Source organism: Oryctolagus cuniculus, chromosome 5 (genome assembly GCF_964237555.1).
Source record: "Oryctolagus cuniculus chromosome 5, mOryCun1.1, whole genome shotgun sequence".
NCBI classification, from domain to species: domain Eukaryota; kingdom Metazoa; phylum Chordata; class Mammalia; order Lagomorpha; family Leporidae; genus Oryctolagus; species Oryctolagus cuniculus.
In genome coordinates this window covers 116,861,674-116,882,388 of record NC_091436.1, presented here as the reverse complement: position 1 = coordinate 116,882,388, position 20,715 = coordinate 116,861,674, and positions in this window count along the sequence as shown.

Sequence of the window (20,715 nt, the reverse complement as noted above, 5' to 3'; positions counted from 1 at the left end):
CTAGAACCTGGTGTGCCGGTGCCGCAAAGCAGAGGATTAGCCTAGTGAGCCACAGTGCCGGCCGGAAGTTTCTATTCTCACGATAAAGCTAGAAACTCAGTAGGGAGGGATTGGCACCTTTGACAGCTTCTGGGGAGAAGTGTGCATTTTGTGCACTTTTAAGAAGACTTTCCCTTTCTTATTCTAACAGAGACCTGAGCTAACTGCCCATTAGTTTATGTAACTCCTTACAGAAAGACCTCTATGTACTTGATCAAAGACTGAAAGGGATACAAATCAAGAAGCATAATGTGCTTTGGGGTTGTGAGATTGTAAGTAAATTATTTTTCTTTTAAAATATTTGGAATTTTAGATAATATTTCTTACAGTGATAAATTAAAATCAAGAGAACAGACATAAAGCAAAGGAGAACTCTGTACAAGACAGAGGCAGAAAGGGAGAGATGAGAGAGAGGAAATAGGAAATTCACTTTAACTTGCCATAGATTTCATGGCCTAAGGGCCAGCTATGAACAAAATGGCACAACATTGCTTTGCATTGTACTGTATGACATGCTAGTGCTTTGCAGACCATGCACCAGCCCCTGGCATAGGCTTTAACTTTGTTGTGTATTAATTTCTGTCTACCTAGTAGCGCCTTTTTCCACATGAACAAGAACATGAATCATTGAGTTCAACCACGCATGAACTTATGCGAACTTGGTAAGCAGTTTAACAACTCTGAGCCTAATTCTTCATAAAATAGAGGCAGTAACACCTGCCACTGCAGGTTAATGTGGCTTAAATAAGTTCATAGATGCAAAACAACATATAATTATTCAAAGTGGTGGTTAATATTATCACATATCAATAGCTTTGTGGGACAGAAAGGGACTACACTTGCCAACAGGGCCCCAAATGCAAGAAATCAGCCTCTGGTGCAGGAGTTGGAGGGGAGGGCGTGGGGAGTGGAATGAGGCAAAAGCAAACACTTTTCAGGTGGAATTTCTTTTCTTTCTTTCTTTCTTTCTTTCTTATTTGAAATGCAGAGAGAAAAACAGAGAAATAATCAGAGATCTTTTATCCACTGGTTTATTCTTGAAACACCCTAATAGCCAGGGCAAGGCCAGGCCAAATCCAAGAGCCCAGAGTTCCATTTGCATTTCCCACATGGATGATAGGGAACCAAGTACTCGAACCATCACCTTCTGCCACCAGGGGTGACATTAGCAGGAAGCTGGATCTGAAGTGGAAGAACTGGTACTTGTTGGCACTTGAGTACCAACAGGTACTCAAGCCAGGCTCTCCAACAGTGGGCAGGCATCCCAAACAGTGTCTTTAACCACTGTGCCAAACACTTGAACTCCAGGAGGATTTCACAAAAAGGATATCTGGCCAAGAAAAAGATTCAGTTACCAGAGATTCAATCCAAAGCAAGTCCTGTGCCAAAAAATAAAAAATTGACCCCCAAATTAGAGACCATTTGAGCCAACAGAAGACAAGACCCAGCTGTGGGGAGGTCAGTACAAGGAGGCCAGGGGTCAACATGCAGCTGGTAGGACTGGGGCCTTAAAAGGACAGGCTGATGCCAGATACCAGGGTCCCTGGCTCAAAAAATGAAAGGAGCCCCAGCCTTGCTTTAGAACAGGATCCTGTTGCCTTTGTTCTAAAGCATGTTTATAAATTGGAGAGTACTTCCCCATAGGAAACATGCTGTGTTTGTAGCTTTTATTCCTGACCAAGGACTCATCAAATAGTCAAGAAAATGTCATAAGTATGAGAGAGAGAGAGAGAGATGGAGGGAGAGAGTTGTCTATCTGTGTGTTCCGTGAGGGTGGCAAGGGCTCCAATACTTGAGCCATCATGCCTGCATATCCTGAGGAGACTGTAAGCCTGATAAAAGCAGCTTAGGAAAAGTATATCACATAGAAGACCAGTTTCGGACAGCAAGGCAATGCCCTCATCTTTTTTGCTGTGAATTTATATGAGGCCCAACAACATGGGAACTACCACAAAAGACCTTGATGTTCTGAAAACAAGGTCAGAACAGAGCTCTGTGGACACTTGAACAGAGTAAGAATGAAATGCTCACCATGCCTGAAAGAAACCCCAGCATGGAGCTCAAGACCTGCTTGTCTGAACAAGCCCTTGGCTCCTATACTCAGTGCTTTGGACTGGTTCATTAACCACTCACCATGCTTGAGAAAACTCCTTAATTCCACTAGCTGTCCTTGTTACTATTTTATTTTATTTCATTTGTTTATTAGAGAGGCAGAGTTACAGAGAAAGGGTGAGACTAAGAGAAAGGTCTTCCATCCACTGATTCACTCCCCAACTGGCCTCACCAGCCAAAGCTGGGCCAATCCGGAGCCAGGAGCCAGGAGCCAGGAGCTTCTTCCCAGTCTCCTACAAGGATGCAGGGGCCCAAGCACTTGGGCCATCTTCCATTGATTTCCCAGGCCACAAGCAGAGAGCTGGATAGGAAGAGGAACAGCTAGGACATGAACCGGCACCACAGGTAGAGGCTAACCCTACTAGACCACAGTACCAACCCCTGTTCTTGTATTACAAATAGTGTTTAACTTAGACTGCTTTATGTACTGTTCTTGTTAGATAACTTGTAAGTTAAGAGTATGGCCTCTTTGCTTGGATTATGTGAATAGTTCATTGGATTACCTTGGGATTAAGGACTTGCCATTTGCCTTGCATAAATTTGCCCTCTCTCACAACTAACAGGAGACATGGTCACTTCTGGGAACCCTGAGTCCCTCAGGCCTGTGACTTCGGGCACTGATTTGATTAACAACAATAAAGCACGCCATTGTAGAAAGACACAAATGTGGGTGATCAGTTAAGGTCTCTCTGCTGCTCACAACAGGATCTGCCATATGTGTGGCCATCACCTGCTGCTTTCCAGGGTTCATATTAGCAGGAAGCTGGAATCAGAAACAGAACTAACCTCTTACTCAGGCACACTAATATGGGACATAGGGGTCCCAAAGGGCATCATAGCCTCCATACCAAGTGCCCACCCAGTGAAAGATGGAGAGTTTTTTGAAGGGAGCAGAAAAGAGACAGAAAGCTGGGGGAGGGGATCAGGAACAAGGGGCAAAGGATAGGGCCTGCATATGGGCCTCTGACCAGGCAACAGGGACTAGTCAGTCACAGATGCTCTTTTTATTATTATTATTATTTTATATTTTGTTTATTTATTTGAAAGTCAGAATTAGAGAGGGAGAGAAAGAGAGAGAGAATCTTCCTTCTGCTAGTTCACTCCCCAGATGGCCCCAACTACCAGGGCTGGGCCAGGGCAAAGCCAGAATCCAGGAGCTTCATCCAGGTCTCTCACATGGGTGGCAGGAGCCCAAGCACTTGGGCCATCTTCTGCTGCAGTTCCCAAGCCATTATCAGGGAGCTGGATCAGAAGTGGGGCAGTGGAGCAGGACAAGGACCTGCACCCATATGGGATGCTGGTGGTGCAGGCAGCAGCTTCACCCACCATGCCACAACACCTGACCTGGTTATTTTTAGCTTGTAGTCATAAATGAAATCCTCTGGACATAGTGACCAGAGCCAGATCACTTTGCAACTTCAGTTGGCTTTCTCATGGTCAGTATTTGGAATTCTCAAGCAAACATTATGTATCTGGCAAATGAAACATAGCTCAGATTAGTCACAAAGTCAGCAGTTAGGTTTTATCAAGCAAATTGAAGTCACTTGAGCCACTGTTACACCCTCTTCCCCTGCATGACCCCGAGGAGGAGTGCTTCAGAGCAGTGCTTCTGCAGCTATAGTGTGTAAAAGAATCGCCCAGAGACGGAGAGGTTGTAAAACACAAATTTCTGGGCCATCTTAAGAGGAGGGGTTGTGATTTCATACTCTCAGAAAGGACCTTCTTGGGGCAAGATATGCCTTTAGCATTTATATTCAGAAATTCCACTTCTGAACATACATCCAAAATGACTGAAAATGGGGTCTCAAAGAAATAGCTATGCATCCATATTCATAACAACATTATTCACAATAGCCAAAAGGTGGAGCAATGAAGCTGCCCATCAATAGAAGAATGATAAGCACTATGTGGTCTATATAGACAATGTATTAATCAGTCTTAAAAGGAAAAAAACTCTGATGCATACAATAACATGGATGAAACTTGAGGATGCTAAGTGAAACAAGCCGGTCACAAAAGACAAATACTGTTTGAGTACTCTTATATGAGGTTTTCTACAGTAGTCAAATTCACAGAGACAGAAAGTACAGCTAGATTGCCAAGGGTCTGGGGAAAGAAGGAAGTGGGGAATTAATTGCTCAATGAATACAGAGGTTTGGTTTTGCAAGATAAGTAAAGTTCTGAAGATGGATTGTGATGATGGTTGCACAACAATGTAAATGGGAAGTACCATGGATTGTACACTTAAAATCGTTAAGATGGTAAGTCTCATGTATATATAGTTATATATTTATAATTATATTTATATGTGTATACATATATGTGTACTACAATTAAAATTTAAAAGAATAAGAAAAAATTTTCATTCCAACAAGCTTTCAGATGACATTGGTTCTGCTGGTCACTGGACCAGCATAGACACATTGGAATTGTAAGCAAATTAGCTCTTCGAGATACCAACTTCCTTCTTTTGAATAAAGGATTAGTCACAAAGCATCTAAGTCGCAGCTGCTATAATTTGAATACGATTTGGCTCCTGGATTTGTTGTAGAGGGTTAAACCCCAAAGTCATAAATTGATAGTACTAAGAGGGGGGACAAACACCTAATTATGGTGATTAGGAGATGGGCACAGTGAAAGCCCTTAGTGGGCAATGCCCTTGCAAGAGGGGTGGGTATCAAGGGTTGAGTGGAGCCCAGCCCAGCCCTCTGTTCTTCCTGGCTCTCCTTGTGATTGTTCCTCTGCACATTCTCCCTCTTGCTATATGATGCCCTGGGCAGCTTCAGGATTCTTCCAGCAAAACACCAGTTGCTGGACCAGTGGAGCTTACCCAACCTTGAACTATGAACCTCCAAAGCAGTAAGCCAAAATAAACCTCCTTTCCTTCTTAAGTTGTTTGTCTTAGGTATTAAGTAGCAGTAATGAAAAGCCGACTGACACAACAGTAATGCCTATTGTCAGCACTGTACCAGAAGTCAGTTTAACTCCTTGGTTCACTTGATGTTCTCAACTGGACAGAGCTCTTAACCTCCCCAGGTGCTCACTCATGTTCACATCCATAAAGTGAGAACATGGATAAATGAGTAGACCAGGTGGCTCCTACACGTTCTTTGGCCAGAAGAGTGCATACTTTGAATCTGAAATCGATCCAGGAGCGAGAAAAGGCCAGTTGATGGAACGACTGTGCTATGTACTACAGTGTGGGGACCCAGGGCAGTCAGAATTTCCGAAATCTTTCCTATAAGGAACTCATGTTCAGGGTGCTGTAGTGCAGCAGATAAAGCCACCTCCCGCAATGTCCACATCGAGTCTCAGCCATTCCACTTCTGATCCAGCTGCCTGCTAAAGCACCCGAAAAAGCAGTGGAAGATGGCCCAAGTGCCTGGGCACCTTTTCCCACATGGGAGACCCAGAAGAAGCTCCTGGCTACTGGCTACTGGCTATTGGCTTCAGCCTGGCCCAGCCCTGGCCATTGCAGCCATTTGGGGAGTGAACCAGTGAATGAAAGACCTCTCTCTGTCTCTCTGTCTCTCTCCCTCTATCTGTCACTGTCTTTCAAATAAATAAAATAAATCTTTAAAAGAAAAGAAAATCAGGTTCATTGAGAATGATTCTGAAGATTTTGAATCAATAGTTAGCAAACCCACTATCTGACAAGGGATCATTTGAGTCTTGGATTGCTAACGTGTGGTAGTTTCCAGAAATGTGGAATCTAGCAGAGAAAAAGAAAGTTGTGCCACTACAGAGAAGGAGGCTTCTCGCCAACATTTTTGAGATACACATCAAAGCAAAAGCAAACAAGGTCTGGTTTGACCACTTTTGCCTGTTATGTTTAAAACGCAACTTGATTTTTCATGTTACAGCTGAGAACTAAAAACTCCAAATTCATTCAAAGTAGTCCAAAGGGAACATTCACCTCAATATGTTTTCCTTCTACTACATGGTTTTATATATATGTAGATATAGATATATTTTTTAACTTATTCATTTGAAACACAGACAGAGAACTCCCATCTGATGGTTCACTTCCCAAAATGTTTGCAACAGAGCGGGGAGGGAAGGCTAAGTATAGAATTGGAAACTCAATTCAGGTTTTCCACATGGGTGACAAGAACTCAACTACCTGCGCCATAACCTGGCATCCCATATGGACACCAGTCTGAGTCCCGGCTGTTCCATTGCAGCTCCTTGTTAATGTGCCTGGAAAAACAGTAGAGGATGAACCAAGTGCTTGGGCCCCTGCATCCATATGGGAGACCTAAAGGAAGCTCCTGGCTCCTGGCTTTGGCTTGCCCTAGCCCTGGCCATTGTGGCCATTTGGGGAGTAAACCAGCAGATGGAAGCTCTCTCTGTCTCTCTCTATGCATATATATTTCTGACAAATAAATAAATAAATTGTTCAAAAAATATGTATTTTGTTAAAAGTCATAGAGAGAAAGGGAGAGAATCTTCCATCTGCTGGTTCACTCACCAAACACCAACAGTAACCAGGACTGGGCCAGGCCAAAGCCAAGCGGTTGCAACTTCATCTGGGTCTTCCACAGGGTGGTGAGGACTCAAGTAATTGAACTGTCAACTACTGTCTCTGAGGATCACATTAGCAGGAAGCTGTATTGGAAGCGGAGGAGCTGAAACTCCCACTAGGCACTCATACAGGATGTGGGCACCTTAAATGCTGTTCCACAATGGCCACCCCTCCCAGATGGCAATACGTTGAGATTGACTGCCTGAGCTCATCCGTGCCAGGTCTGAAACATTGTGAAACTACACAGAGGGAAAAAGAATCTACAAGCACAAAAGAATGACTTGGTAAAGACTGGGACTGCAAACCTATAAATAAAAATACTTATATTAACAACATAGAGCAAGCTGAAAATACAAGCTAAAATCCAAAATGCCTTTAAGTGGATGTAACTTTTATTTTTTATTTTATTTTATTTTTTTTTTTGACAGGCAGAGTGGACAGTGAGAAAGAGAGAGACAGAGAGAAAGGTCTTCCTTTTGCCATTGTTTCACCTTCCAATGGCTGCCGCGACCAGCGCGCTGCGGCCGGCACACCGCGCTGATCCGAAGCCAGGAGCCAGGTGCTTCTCCTGGTCTTCCATGGGGTGCAGGGCCCAAGGACCTGGGCCATCCTCCACTGCACTCCCTGGCCATAGCAGAGAGCTGGCCTGGAAGAGGGGCAACCGGGACAGAATCTGGTGCCCCGACCGGGACTAAAACCTGGTGTGCCAGCACCGCAGGCAGAGGATTAGCCTAGTGAGCCGCAGCACCGGCCTGGATGTAACTTTTAAATTCAAGTTCCTCATTCTATTTTTTTAAGATTTATTTTGTTTATTTGAAAGAGTTACAGACAGAGGTAGAGACAGAGAGAGGTCTTCCATCCACTGGTTCACTCCCTAGATGGCCGCCACGGCTGAAGCTGTGCCAATCCGAAGCCAGGAGCCAGGAGCTTCCTCCAGGTCTCCCACGTGGGTGCAGGGGCCCAAGGACTTGGGCCGTCTTCCACTGCTATCCCAGGCCATAGCAGAGAGCTGAATAGGAAAAGGAGTAGCTAGGACTAGAACCGGCGCCCATATGGGATGCCGGCATTTCAGGCCAGGGCTTCAACCTGCTGCGCCACAGCGCTGGCCCCCGAGTTCCTCATTCTTATTATTTGAAGCATTACTTCCTTAAGTGTAGCAATGAGCCCCTAAACTGTTAGTGGTTAGTTCTGGGATTTGCTGCTAATTCAATTTTAAAGTGAAATTAAATTTTCTATAACAAGCCTTATAAAACTAAATTAACTGGTTAACTTTTCAACTATTATCAGATACACAGCTTGAATAATATGCCTAGTGAAAACAGATTGTGTAGAAATCAGTTTTAACTTTTGAGGGAAACAAAAGCATACAACGGAAAAATTTGACATCCCATTTTACTGAGTCACCAGAGGTCAAAAAATTACTTCAAAAGAATGTTTCTTCTTGCTTCTGCTGCCCTCTAGTGGTGCCGTCAGCGGTGTTTAAAAGAAGCAAAGGAAACAAGTAGAGGTGGTTGGGGGGAGGCACAGTACTGGGATGGAGGTGACCCAGAGGTCTAGGCAGATGCTGTAACATGTCCTCCATGTTCATGACTCCCCCTGCTAGGGTGGGAGCTCGCTTTGCCCAAAGCCCTGAACGCCTTGACCCTGAACGCCGCCCTTAGACTTTGAACGAGTGTGTGTGGTCTGGCGTGTGAGGCACAGCCTGGACTGATGTAGTCGATGGATTCAAAGTAGAACTTCCAGTGGCCCCCGGGAGCACCAGGCCACCATATCAGGAGCCTGCCAAGGCCCTCTACGCCTAGTGATCACTTGTGGCAATGAAACTCTTGAACAGTAATAAGAAAAGAAAACATTTATGGGTCATGTTCAAGAAGCCATTATGTGGTCATTGCAGATCTAGTAACTGCATATGTGGTACCCGAATGAGAACATGTGAATCTTCCAACAAATAATGACATAGAAACAACACCCAAGAAAGAACAAGAATGGCTTGGAAGAAGTAAACATCACCATCCACAGGTGAGAGAACAGCAAAACAATATCCAGAGTCCCTCAGAATCAGCCCTTAAGGCACGCAGATCTGCCTGAAAAGCCCATGAGAGTATTTCAGGCATGGAAAGCCAAGACACTCTGCCAAAAAAAAAAAAAAATGAAATTACCTAAATGAAAGATCTCTGCGAGTGAGATCCCAGTGGAAAGAAGGAGGTACCTTTCTCTGAAGGGAGGAGAGAACTTCCACTTTGACCATGACCTTGTCTAAATATGATCAGAGTCGGTGAACTCAAAAGGCTTCCATAGCCTTGGCAACTCATGACAAGAGCCTAGGGTGATTACTGATGCCATACACAAGAGTGTCAATTTGTTAAGTCAACAACAGGAGTCACTGTGCACTTACTCCTCATGTAGGATCTTTGTCCTTAGTGTGCTGTACATTGTGATTTAATGCTATAACTAGTACTCAAACAGTATTTTTCACTTTGTGTTTCTATGTGGGTGCAAACTGTTGAAAGCTTTACTTAATATATGCTAAATTAATCTTCTGTATATAAAAATAATTGAAAATGAATCTTGATGTAAATGGAAGGGGAGAGGGAGTGGGAGATGGGAGGGTTGTGGGTGGGAGGGAAGTTATGGGGGAGAAAAAGCCACTGTAATCCATAAGCTATATTTTGGAAATTTATATTCATTAAATAAAAGTTAAAAAAAAAAAAAACAATATCCAGAGTCATCTCTCTGGCCAAGAGAGTATAAGAAAACCACAAGGTGAAATGCAAGTGATTCACCTTTGCCAAGAAAAGGAGATAGACATTGCAGCAAGAGAAAAGAATTGTGAGGAAATAAATGGTGAACCACTAGCATCAATGGGCTGATAGCAAAAAAACACATTCTATATCAGAACAGTCACTGGACCAGGCTATAGGAAGTTACTACATTAACTTAGAAGATGAATTAAAGAACATAAAGAAGACATTCAGGGAAACTTAGAATCAGAAGATCAACAAAAGGAGGTAGTCCAAAACGCTGAGAAAATTCAAGATCATCTGGAAAAGTATTGTCGCTCCCCGTCTTCATGGAGGAACCACACAGGACCCTGCGCTGTTCTTTCGTCTGCTCGGCCCTTCCCGGGTTTGCTGCTGGTTCTTCCCGGGTTGGCTGCTGGTCCTTCCCGGGTTGGCTACCGTCCCTTCCACCTCCGTGGAAGGGCGGTTCCCCCTGCCACTTTCCCCACTTCCGCGGGGGAGCAGCACACCGCCGGCCGGCTCTCTCGGGGGCTGCACAGGTGTTTCTCCAGATAGATGTTCCCTCAGATAGATGTTCCTGGTGCATGCCGTCTCTCTCCTCCTTTATAGTCCTCTTCCACCAATCCCAACTCTGCTACCCACACGCCGAGTACGCTGCTCTCCTCCAATCAGGAGCAGGTCCCACAGTTTATTGGTTGAACTGGAGGCAGCTGTGTAGAAGCTGTTTCCCTTCTCAGCGCCATATTGTGGGAAAGCAGATGCATAGAATAAGTCTTAATTCCAGTAACTTAGTCTAGTCCGAGTTGCTCCCAGTTGCTCCCCACAAGTATAATTCAAATAACCATTCAATGGAATGGGAAAGGGAGCGGGAGATGGGAGGGTTGCAAGTGGGAGGGAAGTTATGGGGGCGGGGAGCCATTGTAATCCATAAACTGTACTTTGGAAATTTATATTTACTAAATAAAAGTTAAAAACAAAACAAAACAAATACCCATTCAAAATAACTTGAGTCTTTCTAAAGAAGTATGCCATGTACTATGAGAATTACATCAGTTTAGAACATAAGTAAGCCTGTGCGAAGCCAGGGAAAACTTTCAGTGTTAAACTGTTTTGAAATGCATAGCTTTTGAGCATTAGCCATAAATTTTGTGCATTATTCACAGAGCAACATAGAATCATGATATATTCTCCAAATGATTGACTTCAAATTTCAAGAATTTGCATAATAACACTTCAGATGTTTATTCAGAAATGTATTATTGTAAATTGACTTGTGAGAATAATTAATTTCTAATACACATTTAGGCTTGATCAAGAAAAACGTGAGTTGAAAGACATAATGGTAAAGCAATCAAGAAAACAAAAATCTTCAGGAAATCCTGTTCAGACTGATTTCAGTAAGTCAGTCATCCTGTTATTGGTATACTGAAAAGGACTATTTATTTCACTAGTGGGCAATTATAAGAATATTTCAGGGGGCTGGCGCTGTGGCATAGAGGGCATAGGTGCTGTCTGCAGTGCCAGCATCATATATGGGTGTCAGCTCAAGTCCCAGCTGCTCCACTTCTGATCCAGCTTTCTACTATGGCCTGGAAGAGCAGTGGAGGATGGCCCAAGTGCTTGGGCCCTGCACCCATGTGGGAGATCAGAAGCTCCTGGCTCCTGACTTCAGATCAGCCCAGTTCCAGCCATTGCTGCCATTTGGGGAGTGAACCAGTGAATGGAAGACCTCTCTCTCTTTCTGTCTCTGCCTCTCTGCAATTCGTCTTTCAAATAAATAAATAAAATCTAAAAACAAAAAGAGTATTTCAGATAATATGAAATTTGCAAATATATTTACTATAATAATGTGGATTCTGCTTGCCACAAGTAATGTGCATTTTCTTAGTTTCATACTACACATCAACAAGTTCATAATGTTAATGATTTTGGTAGTTAAGATTTTAACTTAGAGATTGCAATAAACATAAAAACAATAAATAAAAAGAAAACAAGTAGAAATGAGGGGGAGGGGGAAGAGAACATGTTCTTTGCTGAATGTATGGAGCTCCTAGTACCAAAACATGATTGAATTCAAAATGCATTTCAAAACTGAAACTTGTTCATTGGTGATGGTAACATGCTGCGTTCTCTCAAACAAAAACCTGCTACCCAAATAGTTACAAAAAATAATAACCACATAATTATTGCATTTTGCTTGGAAGCAATTTGAACAAAAGATTTCATCCTCAATTTACAACCTGGGAACTGCCTATGGCAGAGCTGAATTCATGGCAGATCAGGAAGAGGTGTTATTTGATGATGGCACTGGTTTGCATTTAAGTACCATCCACATCCAAGTCTCTGAAGCCAATATGGGAGAAGGGTATTATTCTAGGAAAACCTAGTATACAAGAACCAGCCACCAAGACAATGGTGTGGAGCCATTGAATAAAGAGGCAGGAGAGCAATGTTGTGGCTTAGCAGGTTAAGCTTCTGACTACGATGCTGCTATCCAATATTGGCACTGGTTTAAGAACCAGCTGCTCCACTTCTTTTTTTTCCAGAAACCTTTTATTTAAGGAATACAAACTTCATGCTTTCATAAATACAACTTTAGGAATATGGTGATTCTTCCCACTGTAACTGCCCTCCCACCCACACTCCCACCCATCTCCTTCCTCCCTCTCCTATTCCCATTCTTATTTTTTACTAAGATCTATTTTCATTTAACTTTATAGTCATACAATTTTTTTAAAAGATTGATTTTTAATTATTTGAAAGACAGAGTTACAGATAGAGGTAGAGACAGAGAGAGGTCCAATGGTTCACTCCCCAGATGGCTGCCATGGTTGAAGCTGTGCCGATCCGAAGCCAGGAGCCAGGAGCCAGGAGCTTCTTCTGGGTCTCCCAAGTGGGTGCAGGGAGGGGCACAAGGACTTGGGCCATCCTCTACTGCTATCCCAGGCCATAGCAGAGAGCTGGATCAGAAGAGGAGCAGCTAGGACTAGAACCAGCGCCCATATGTGATGCCGGAGCTTCAGGCCAGGGCGTTAATCTGCTGCGCCACAGCACTGGCCTCTAGGCATACAATTAACTCTATACTAAGTAAAGAGTTCAACAAATTCTATGAAAAAAAAAAAAAAACTGGTCCTCAAGCCCAAACAAGGACTTTTCAAAGTCATTGCATCTTGAAGTGTTCATTTCACTTCCATAGATTACCTTCTAGGTGCTCTATTAGTTATCAAAAATCCAGGAGAACATATGGCATTTGTGCTTTGGGGACTGACTTATTTCAGTAAGTATGATATTTTCCAGTTTCATCCATTTTGTTTCAAATGACAGGATTTTATTTTTTTATTACTGTTTAGTATTCCATGTTGTACATATCCCATGATTTCATCATCCAGTCTTCAGTTGATGGGCATTTGGGTTGATTTTATATCGTAACTATCATAAATTGAGCTGAAATAAACATGGAGATACAGACAACTCTTTCATATGTTGATTTCATTTCCTTTGGGTAAATTCCCAGGAGTGGGATGGCCGGGTCATATGATTGCTCTACATTCGGATTTCTGAGGTATCTCCATACTGTCTTCCACAGTGGCTGTACCAGTTTACATTCCTACCAATAATAAATGAGGGTACTTCTCCACATCCTCACTAGCACTTGTTTCTGTATGAAAACCATTCTGATGGAGGTGATATGAAACCTCTTTGTGGTTTTGATTTGTGTTTCCATGATGGCTAGAGATCCTGAGCAGTTTTTCATGTGTCTGTTGGTCATTTAGATTTCATCTTTTGAAAAAATGCCTGTTTAAGTCCTTTGCCCATTTCTGACTGGATTGTTTGTTTTTTGTTATTGAGTTTGTTGATCTCTTTATATATTCTGGTTATTAATCCTTTATCAGTTGCATAGCAACTGGCAAAATTTTCTCCCATTCTGTTGGTTATCTCTTCACTTTGCTGAGTGTTTCTTCTGTAGTGCAGACAGAAGCTTCTAAATTTGATATAATTCCATTTGTCAATTTTGGTTTTGATTACCTGTGCCTCTGGGGTCTTTTCCAAGAAATATTTGCCTGTGCCAGTGTTTTGCAGGGTTTCCCCAATGTTCTATAATAATTTAATGGCACTGGGACATAGATTTAGCTCTTTAATCCATGTTGAGTCAATTTTTATGTTAAGGTATAAGGCAGGGTCTTGCTTCATACTTCTGCATGTGGAGATCCAGTTTTCCCATCACCATTTGCTGAAGAGACTGTTCTTGATCCTTTGCCAAAAATAAGTTTATTTTAGCTCCTTTGTCAAAGATAAGTTGGTTGTAGACACATGGGTTGATTTCTGGAGTTTCTATTCTAGTCCATTGGTCTATCCATCTGTTTTTGTACCAGTACCAGCTGTTTTGATTATAACTGCCTTCTACATGTCTTGAAATCAGGTACTGTGATGCCTCCAGCTTTGTTTTTTATGTATAATATTGCTTCAGGGGGGCAGCGTTGTGGCATAGTTGGTAAAGCCATCACCTGCAGTGCCGGCATCCCATATGGGTGCCAGCTCGAGTCCCAGCTGCTCCACTTCTGATCCAGCTCTCTGCTATGGCCTGGGAAAGCAGTAGAAGATGGCCTAAGTTCTTGGGCTCCTGCACCTGTGTAGGAGACACAAAGAAGCTCCTGGCTCCTGGCTTCGGATTGGCAAGGCTCCAGCTGTTGAGGCCAACTGGGGATTGAATTAGTGGATGGAAGACCTCTCTCTGCCTCTCATTCTCTCTCCGTGTAATTCTGACTTTCAAATTAATAATAAATCTTTTTTTAAAAAAAGATTGATTTAGTTGGTTGGGGTCTCCTGTGTTTCCATATGAATTTCATCATCATTTTTTCTATACCTGAGAAGAATGTCCTTCATGTTTTGATTGGTATTGCATTGAATCTGTAAATTGCTTTTGGTAGTATGGACATTTTGATGATGTTGATTCTTCCATATGTTTAATATGTTCTTCCATATGTCCCATCCATGAATATGGAAGATTTTTCCAATTTTTGTGTCTTCTTCTATTTCTTTCTTCAATATTTTGTAATTCTCATCAAAGAGATCTTTGACATCCTTTGCTACATTTATCCCAGAGTATTTCATTTTTTTGTAACTACTGTGAATGGGATTGATCTTAGAAGTCCTTTCTCAGCCATGGCATTGTCTGTGTATACAAAGCTGTTGATTTTTCTGTGTTGATTTTGTATGCAGCCACTTTACCAAACTCTTCGATGAGCTCCAGTCGTCTCTTAGTAGAGTCTTCTGGATCCCCTATATATAGAATCATGTCATCCACAAATAGGGATAGTTTGACTTCTTCCCAATTTGTATCCCTTTGACTTCTTTTTCTTGCCTAATGGCTCTGGCTAAAACTTCCAAGACTGTATTGAATAGCAATGGTAAGAGTGGGCATCCTTGTCTGGTGTCAGATCTCAGTGGGAATGTTCCAACTTTTCCCCATTCAATAGAATGCTGGCCATGGGTTTGCCATAAAATGCCTTGACTCTGTTGAGGAATGTTCCTTGTATACCCAATTTGCTTAAAATTCTCAACATGAAAGGATGTTGTATTTTATCAAATGCTTTCTCTACATCTATTGAGATAATCATATGGTTTTCGTTATTCAATTCATTAATATGATGTATCACATTGATTTGCAAGTGTTGAAACATCCCTGCATACCAAGGATAAATCCAATTTGGTCCAGGAGAATGATCTTTCTGATGTGTTGTTGAATTCGATTGCCTAGTATTTTTCTGAAGATTTTTGTGTATATGTTCACCAGGAAAATTGGTCTATAGTTCTCTTTCTCTGTTGTATCTTTTTCTGGTTTAGGAATTAAGGAGATGTTGGCTTCATAGAAAGAGTTTGGGAGGATTCCCTCCCTTTCAATTGTCTTGAATAGCTTGAGAAGAATTAGAGTTAGTTCTTCTTTAAGTGTCTGGTAGAATTCAGCAGTGAAGCCATCAGATCCTGGGCTTTTCTTTGATTGGAAGGTCTTTATTATTGAATCTGTTTCCATCTTGGTTATGGGTCTGTTTAGGTTTTCTGTGACTTCATGACTCAATTTAAGTAGATTGTAGATGTCCAGGAATCTATCTATTTCTTCTAGGTTTCCTGATTGGTTGGCATAGAGCTCTTTGTAGTAATTTATGATGATTTTTTTCTTGTGGTGTCCATTGTTGTGCTTACTTTTTCTTCCCTAATTTTATTGATTTGGGTTTGCTCTCTCCTTCTTTTGGTTATTTGGGCCAAAGTTGCGTAAATTTTGTTTATTTTTCAAATAACCTGCTTTTTGTTTCACTGATCTTTTGTATTGTTTTTGGTTTCAATTTTGCTTATTTCTTCTCTAGTTTTAATTTTTTAATTATTTCTTTTCTCCTACTTGTTTTGGGTTTGGTTTCCTGTTGCTTTTCTAGATCCTTCAGATGCATTGATAGCTCATTTATTTGGTGCCTTTCCAATTTAGTGATGTAGACATCAATTGATATAAACTTTCCTCTTAACACAGCTTTTGTTGTATCCCATAAGTTTTGATATGTTGTATTGTCATCTTCATTCGTTTCCAGTTATTTTTGATTTCTTCAATGACCCATTGTTCATTCAGGACCATGTTGTTCAGTCTCCAAGCATTTACATGCTTTAGAGATTCTTGAGTTGTTGATTTCCAGCTTCATTCCATTGTGATCAGAGAAGATGCATGCTATGATTTTAATTTTTTTGAATTTGTTGAGACTTGCTTTTTGGCCTAACATGTGGTCAATCCTAGAGAAAGTTCCATGCACTAGTGAGAAGAATGTGTATTCTGCAACTGTAGGATGAAAATTTCTGTAGATATCCATTAGGTGCATTTGGTCTATAGTGAATTAACTCTGTTGTTTCCATGCTGGGTGTCAGTCTGGTAGATCTATCCATTGCTGAAATTGTTGCCATTAGCATTTCTTTTAAATAGCCAGGTGACCTGTAATTAGGTGCACATCTTTTTAGTAGTCACATCTTCCTGTTGAATTGATCACTTAATCAATACATAATGCCCTTGTTTGTCTTGTTTAACAGTTTTTGTATTAAAGTCTATTTTGTCTGATATTAGGATGGCTATACCAGCTCTATTTTGGTTTCTGATGGCATGGAATATCTTTTCCCATCTTTTCACTTTCAGTCTGTATGCATGTTTGTTGGGGAGATGTGTTTCTTGTAGGCAGCAAATAGATGAGGTTTGTTTTTAGTCCATTCAGTTAGTCTGTATGTTTTAACTGGGGAGTTGAGGCCATCTACATTCAAGATGATTACTGATAAGTAATGACTTTGTCCTGCCATTTTTCAATAAATATTCTTATTTTTTACTTTTGATTTCCTTTGTACTTTTACTGGGAGATTTTCTGCCTTCACTTTCTTTCATAGTGATGACCATGTTTCTGTGTTTCTGTGTCCAGCACATCATTAAGCATCTTTTGTAAGGCTGGAAGAGTGGTGACAAATTCTTTCAATTTCTGTTTGTTACAGAAGCTCTTTATTTCACCTTCATAAATGAAAGCTTTGCGTGGTACAGTATTCTGGGTTGACAGTTTTTTCTCTTAAGACTTGCAATATATCTTGCCATTCTATCTCAGGGTATAGGGTTTCTGATGAGAAGTCAGCTGTGAGTCTAATTGGAGATCATCTGAAAGTAATCTGGCACATTTTAGAACCTTTTCTTTTTGTTTTACTGTGGAGAGTTTGACTACAATGTGTTGTGGTGAAGATCTTTTCTGTTTATATGTTTTAGGAGTTCTATGTGCTTCCTGTATGTGAATGTCCATTTCTTTCTCCAAAATAGGAAAATTTTCTGTAATTATCTCACTAAAAAGGCCTTGTAATCCATTCTTTCTTTCCATACATTCAGGAACTAAGAAGACCCTTATGTTGGGTCTTTGATGGCATCCCATAAGTCTCCAACACTTTTTTAGTTTTCTAATTTTTTTTGGCCTCACATTAAATTTTCCAGAGATTTGTCTTTCAACTCAGATATTGTTTCTTCTGCCTCACCAAGTCTGTTCTTAAGGCACTCCACCATATTGTTTATTTGTTCTATTGAATTCTTCTTTTCCAATATTTCATTTTGATTTCTCTTTAAAATCTCAATTTCATGGGAAAATTTTTTATTCATGTCATGTATGGATTTCTTTAGTTCATGAATTTATATCTGATTACTTATAAGTAATCCTACAATCAATTCTTTGAATATCATTTCTGGCATTTCATCACTCTCTTCATCTTCACATTCTTGTATTGAATTGTTTGTCTTTTGGGGACATCATGTTGTTTTCCTTATTCTTTTTTTCTTGAATTTTTTCATTTATTATTAGGCATTTGTGGAGATCCTTGCTGGTATTTTATCCCCCTGTGAGGGCTTTTATCTTTGAACCACACTCTGTGGCTTACTGGAGTGTCCACTCTTTCAGTGAATACTCAAAGCAGGTGTGGTCAGGGAGCTCTGTTCAGTGCTTCAGAGTGAGGTGATGACTAAGGTGACACCCAAGTTGGGCATGGTAAATATCTCTTTTTTTTAATCAGAGGGGAGGTTTGTTCAGTTCTGTTGGCATGGTCTCATGCTCACCTCCTCTTTCAAAGGAGATCAGTGCCTGCGCAATAGCCCCAGTGGGTACACTTATCATCTATGCTTCCACAAGTACCACACAAAGGATCCATGCAGTCTTCGGTCTGAGCATGGATCCTACAGCAATGACCCTCACCAGGGAATCAGTGAGCCCTGAGTACATGGAGCTGCCCACAGTGACTGCCCAAGATCCCAGTCACACCCTGCACCCTCCCACACAGCTACAATGTTTTCACAGTCCTGGCACACAAGGCTCCCACAGTCATGAGCTCCCAGCCCCCTGTCAGTTCTCCCAACCAGACTCAGGCATCTCAGCTCAGCTGGTTGCTGGGCTCACAGAAACAAGCTGGTGCAGCTGTTGTGTATGTCCAAAATGGTACCCACCCTCTCTTGGCTAGTTACAGGATGCTGGTGCTTGGTGCTCAGGGAGAGAGCATCATGCCCCCTTTATTTTTCCCTCTAGGTTAGCAGGTACACTGTCCCCAACAAGGCTCCAAGCCAGACTCACTCCAGGCTCTTCCTGTTGCCTTATCGTCCATGGCTTGGGCTACTACAGTCTGGTATCACCTCACTCCAAAACTGGTGCTAAGACTCTCAGTTGTGCTGGGTCCTGAGTTGTGTATGTCCACACCCTCCACATGGGTCCACCGCGTCCTTCTAATTTATATGGAGTTTCCTCTGTCATTTTTTCCCTAACTCTTCCCTGACACTGCAATCTCTCCACTGTTTTTAAACTATTGCCCCCTATACTAGAGCAGTAAGCTCCCTCCCTATTCTGTCATCTTGATTTTCCCAGCTTATAGCTGCTCCACTTCTGATTCAGCTCCCTACTAATGCACCTGGGAAAGCAGTGGAAGATGGCCCAAGTGCTTAGATCCCTGTACCCATGTAAGAGACCTAGAAGAAGCTCTAGGCTCCTGGTTTCTGCCTGACCCAGCCCTGACCATTGTAGCCATTTGGGGAGTGAACTAGCAGCTAGAAGACTTTCTCTCTCTCTCTCTCTCTCTCTCTCTCTCTCTCTCTCTCTCTGTAATTCTGCCTTTCAAATAAATAAAAAAGAAAGTTTGAAAAAAGAGACTGACAAATCCAGGGTTACCCAATGTGTAATTTATTAAGGGGACTTATCGACAGAAATGTGGTCTCAGGGGGTCAGGAGACATGGATCTCACATCCCATGTCAGGAAGGGGCTTATTTTAAGCAAGACAAAAGTGGCCCACAGCTATCCTGAGTGCACCTTGCTGTTCTCAAGAAATATTAACATTCCAGGCATCAGACAAGTGATATTCCAGGGTGCAGCCAGCAAGACTAGCTTGGGGGCTTATCTTAACAACTTTATCTCCTAAGTTTTGGGATAACTATCAGCATTAAGCTAAAGGGCAAGATGACAGTTATGACCAAAATAACTGTGATCATGTCAACCTGAATGCGTACAATGTATGGGCCCTAGGAAGATAGGACCATGCCAGCTGGGGTTGCCCAAGGACTCAGTTATCAGCAGATAACCAGGTGTAGCCAATAAAGTTGAGTACAGAGATGAGTTGAGTGCCAGGCACTATCTACATGACGTCAAGAGTATTCATGTTCCCATTTTACAGATAAGGAGAAGGAGGCTCAGAAAGATAAAGATTGGGTTGGTGACTCAGCTGGCAAGTGACAGATGCCAGGTCTTTCTGATGCCAAAGTCCAAGCTTTTCTCACCACATCATGTACCTCTTACTCAAAACGAAAGGGACGAGGCAAACCATAGTCTGGGTGTTCAAGAGAACATGAACAAATGCCACCACCTTGAAAGTAAGGGAGCTCTCAAACTCAGAGCAGGCAGAGATGGAGAGAGGGGCTCCTATGGTACAGATGGCAAGTGAGGGGTGAAAAGCCATAGAATATTCTCACACCAGGGAGGATGGCTTGCTGTCTGGGGAGCCAAGAATGTGTGTGTTTGGAAAGAGGAGTCATAATACACAGCACTGTCACAAACTTCAATGGGCACATGAGTCACCTGGAAATCTTGCCAATTTGCTCACCCCACTTGTGACACCAGAATCCCATACTGGAGTGCTGGTTCACGTCCCGGCTACTCCACTTTCAACTCAGCTTCCAGGCAATGCTCCTGAGATCACAGTGCATGATGGTCTAAGTACTTGGGTCCTTGCCACTCATGTGAGACACCCATCTGGGTCCTGGCTCCTGGCTCCTGACTTCAGATGACCCAGACCTGGTTGTTGTAGCCATTTGGGGCTACCACAGATAGAAGCAAATGCTACAGCAGATGGAAAAAATCTTGTAAAAATGCAGATTATGATTCAATACAGCTGAGGTGAGGCCCGAGACTACATTTCTAACAAACTCCCAAGTGCTGCCCACGCTGCTGATCAGGGGCACACGTGTAGACCACAAAAGCTAAACAGGAAGTTCAGACACAAGTGCTCTCTACAGGCACGGCCTCCACACGCGGTGGGGACAGAAGGTATCGTGAACAGGACTGCAGTTGCACACACACCAATGCTTCAGAAACAACAGCTTGCCGAATGCCTGTCATTTCCTGCCACTGCTGTGGTCCAACAATGGGTCTTCACTATTTGTGGCAAAAAATACATGTTGGTACTTCAAAAGCTCAGGGAATATTTAAAAAAAGTTTTTATTTTGGTGCAAGAATATTTTGAAATCCATAAGCTTCACTTCCCATGAACTTTTT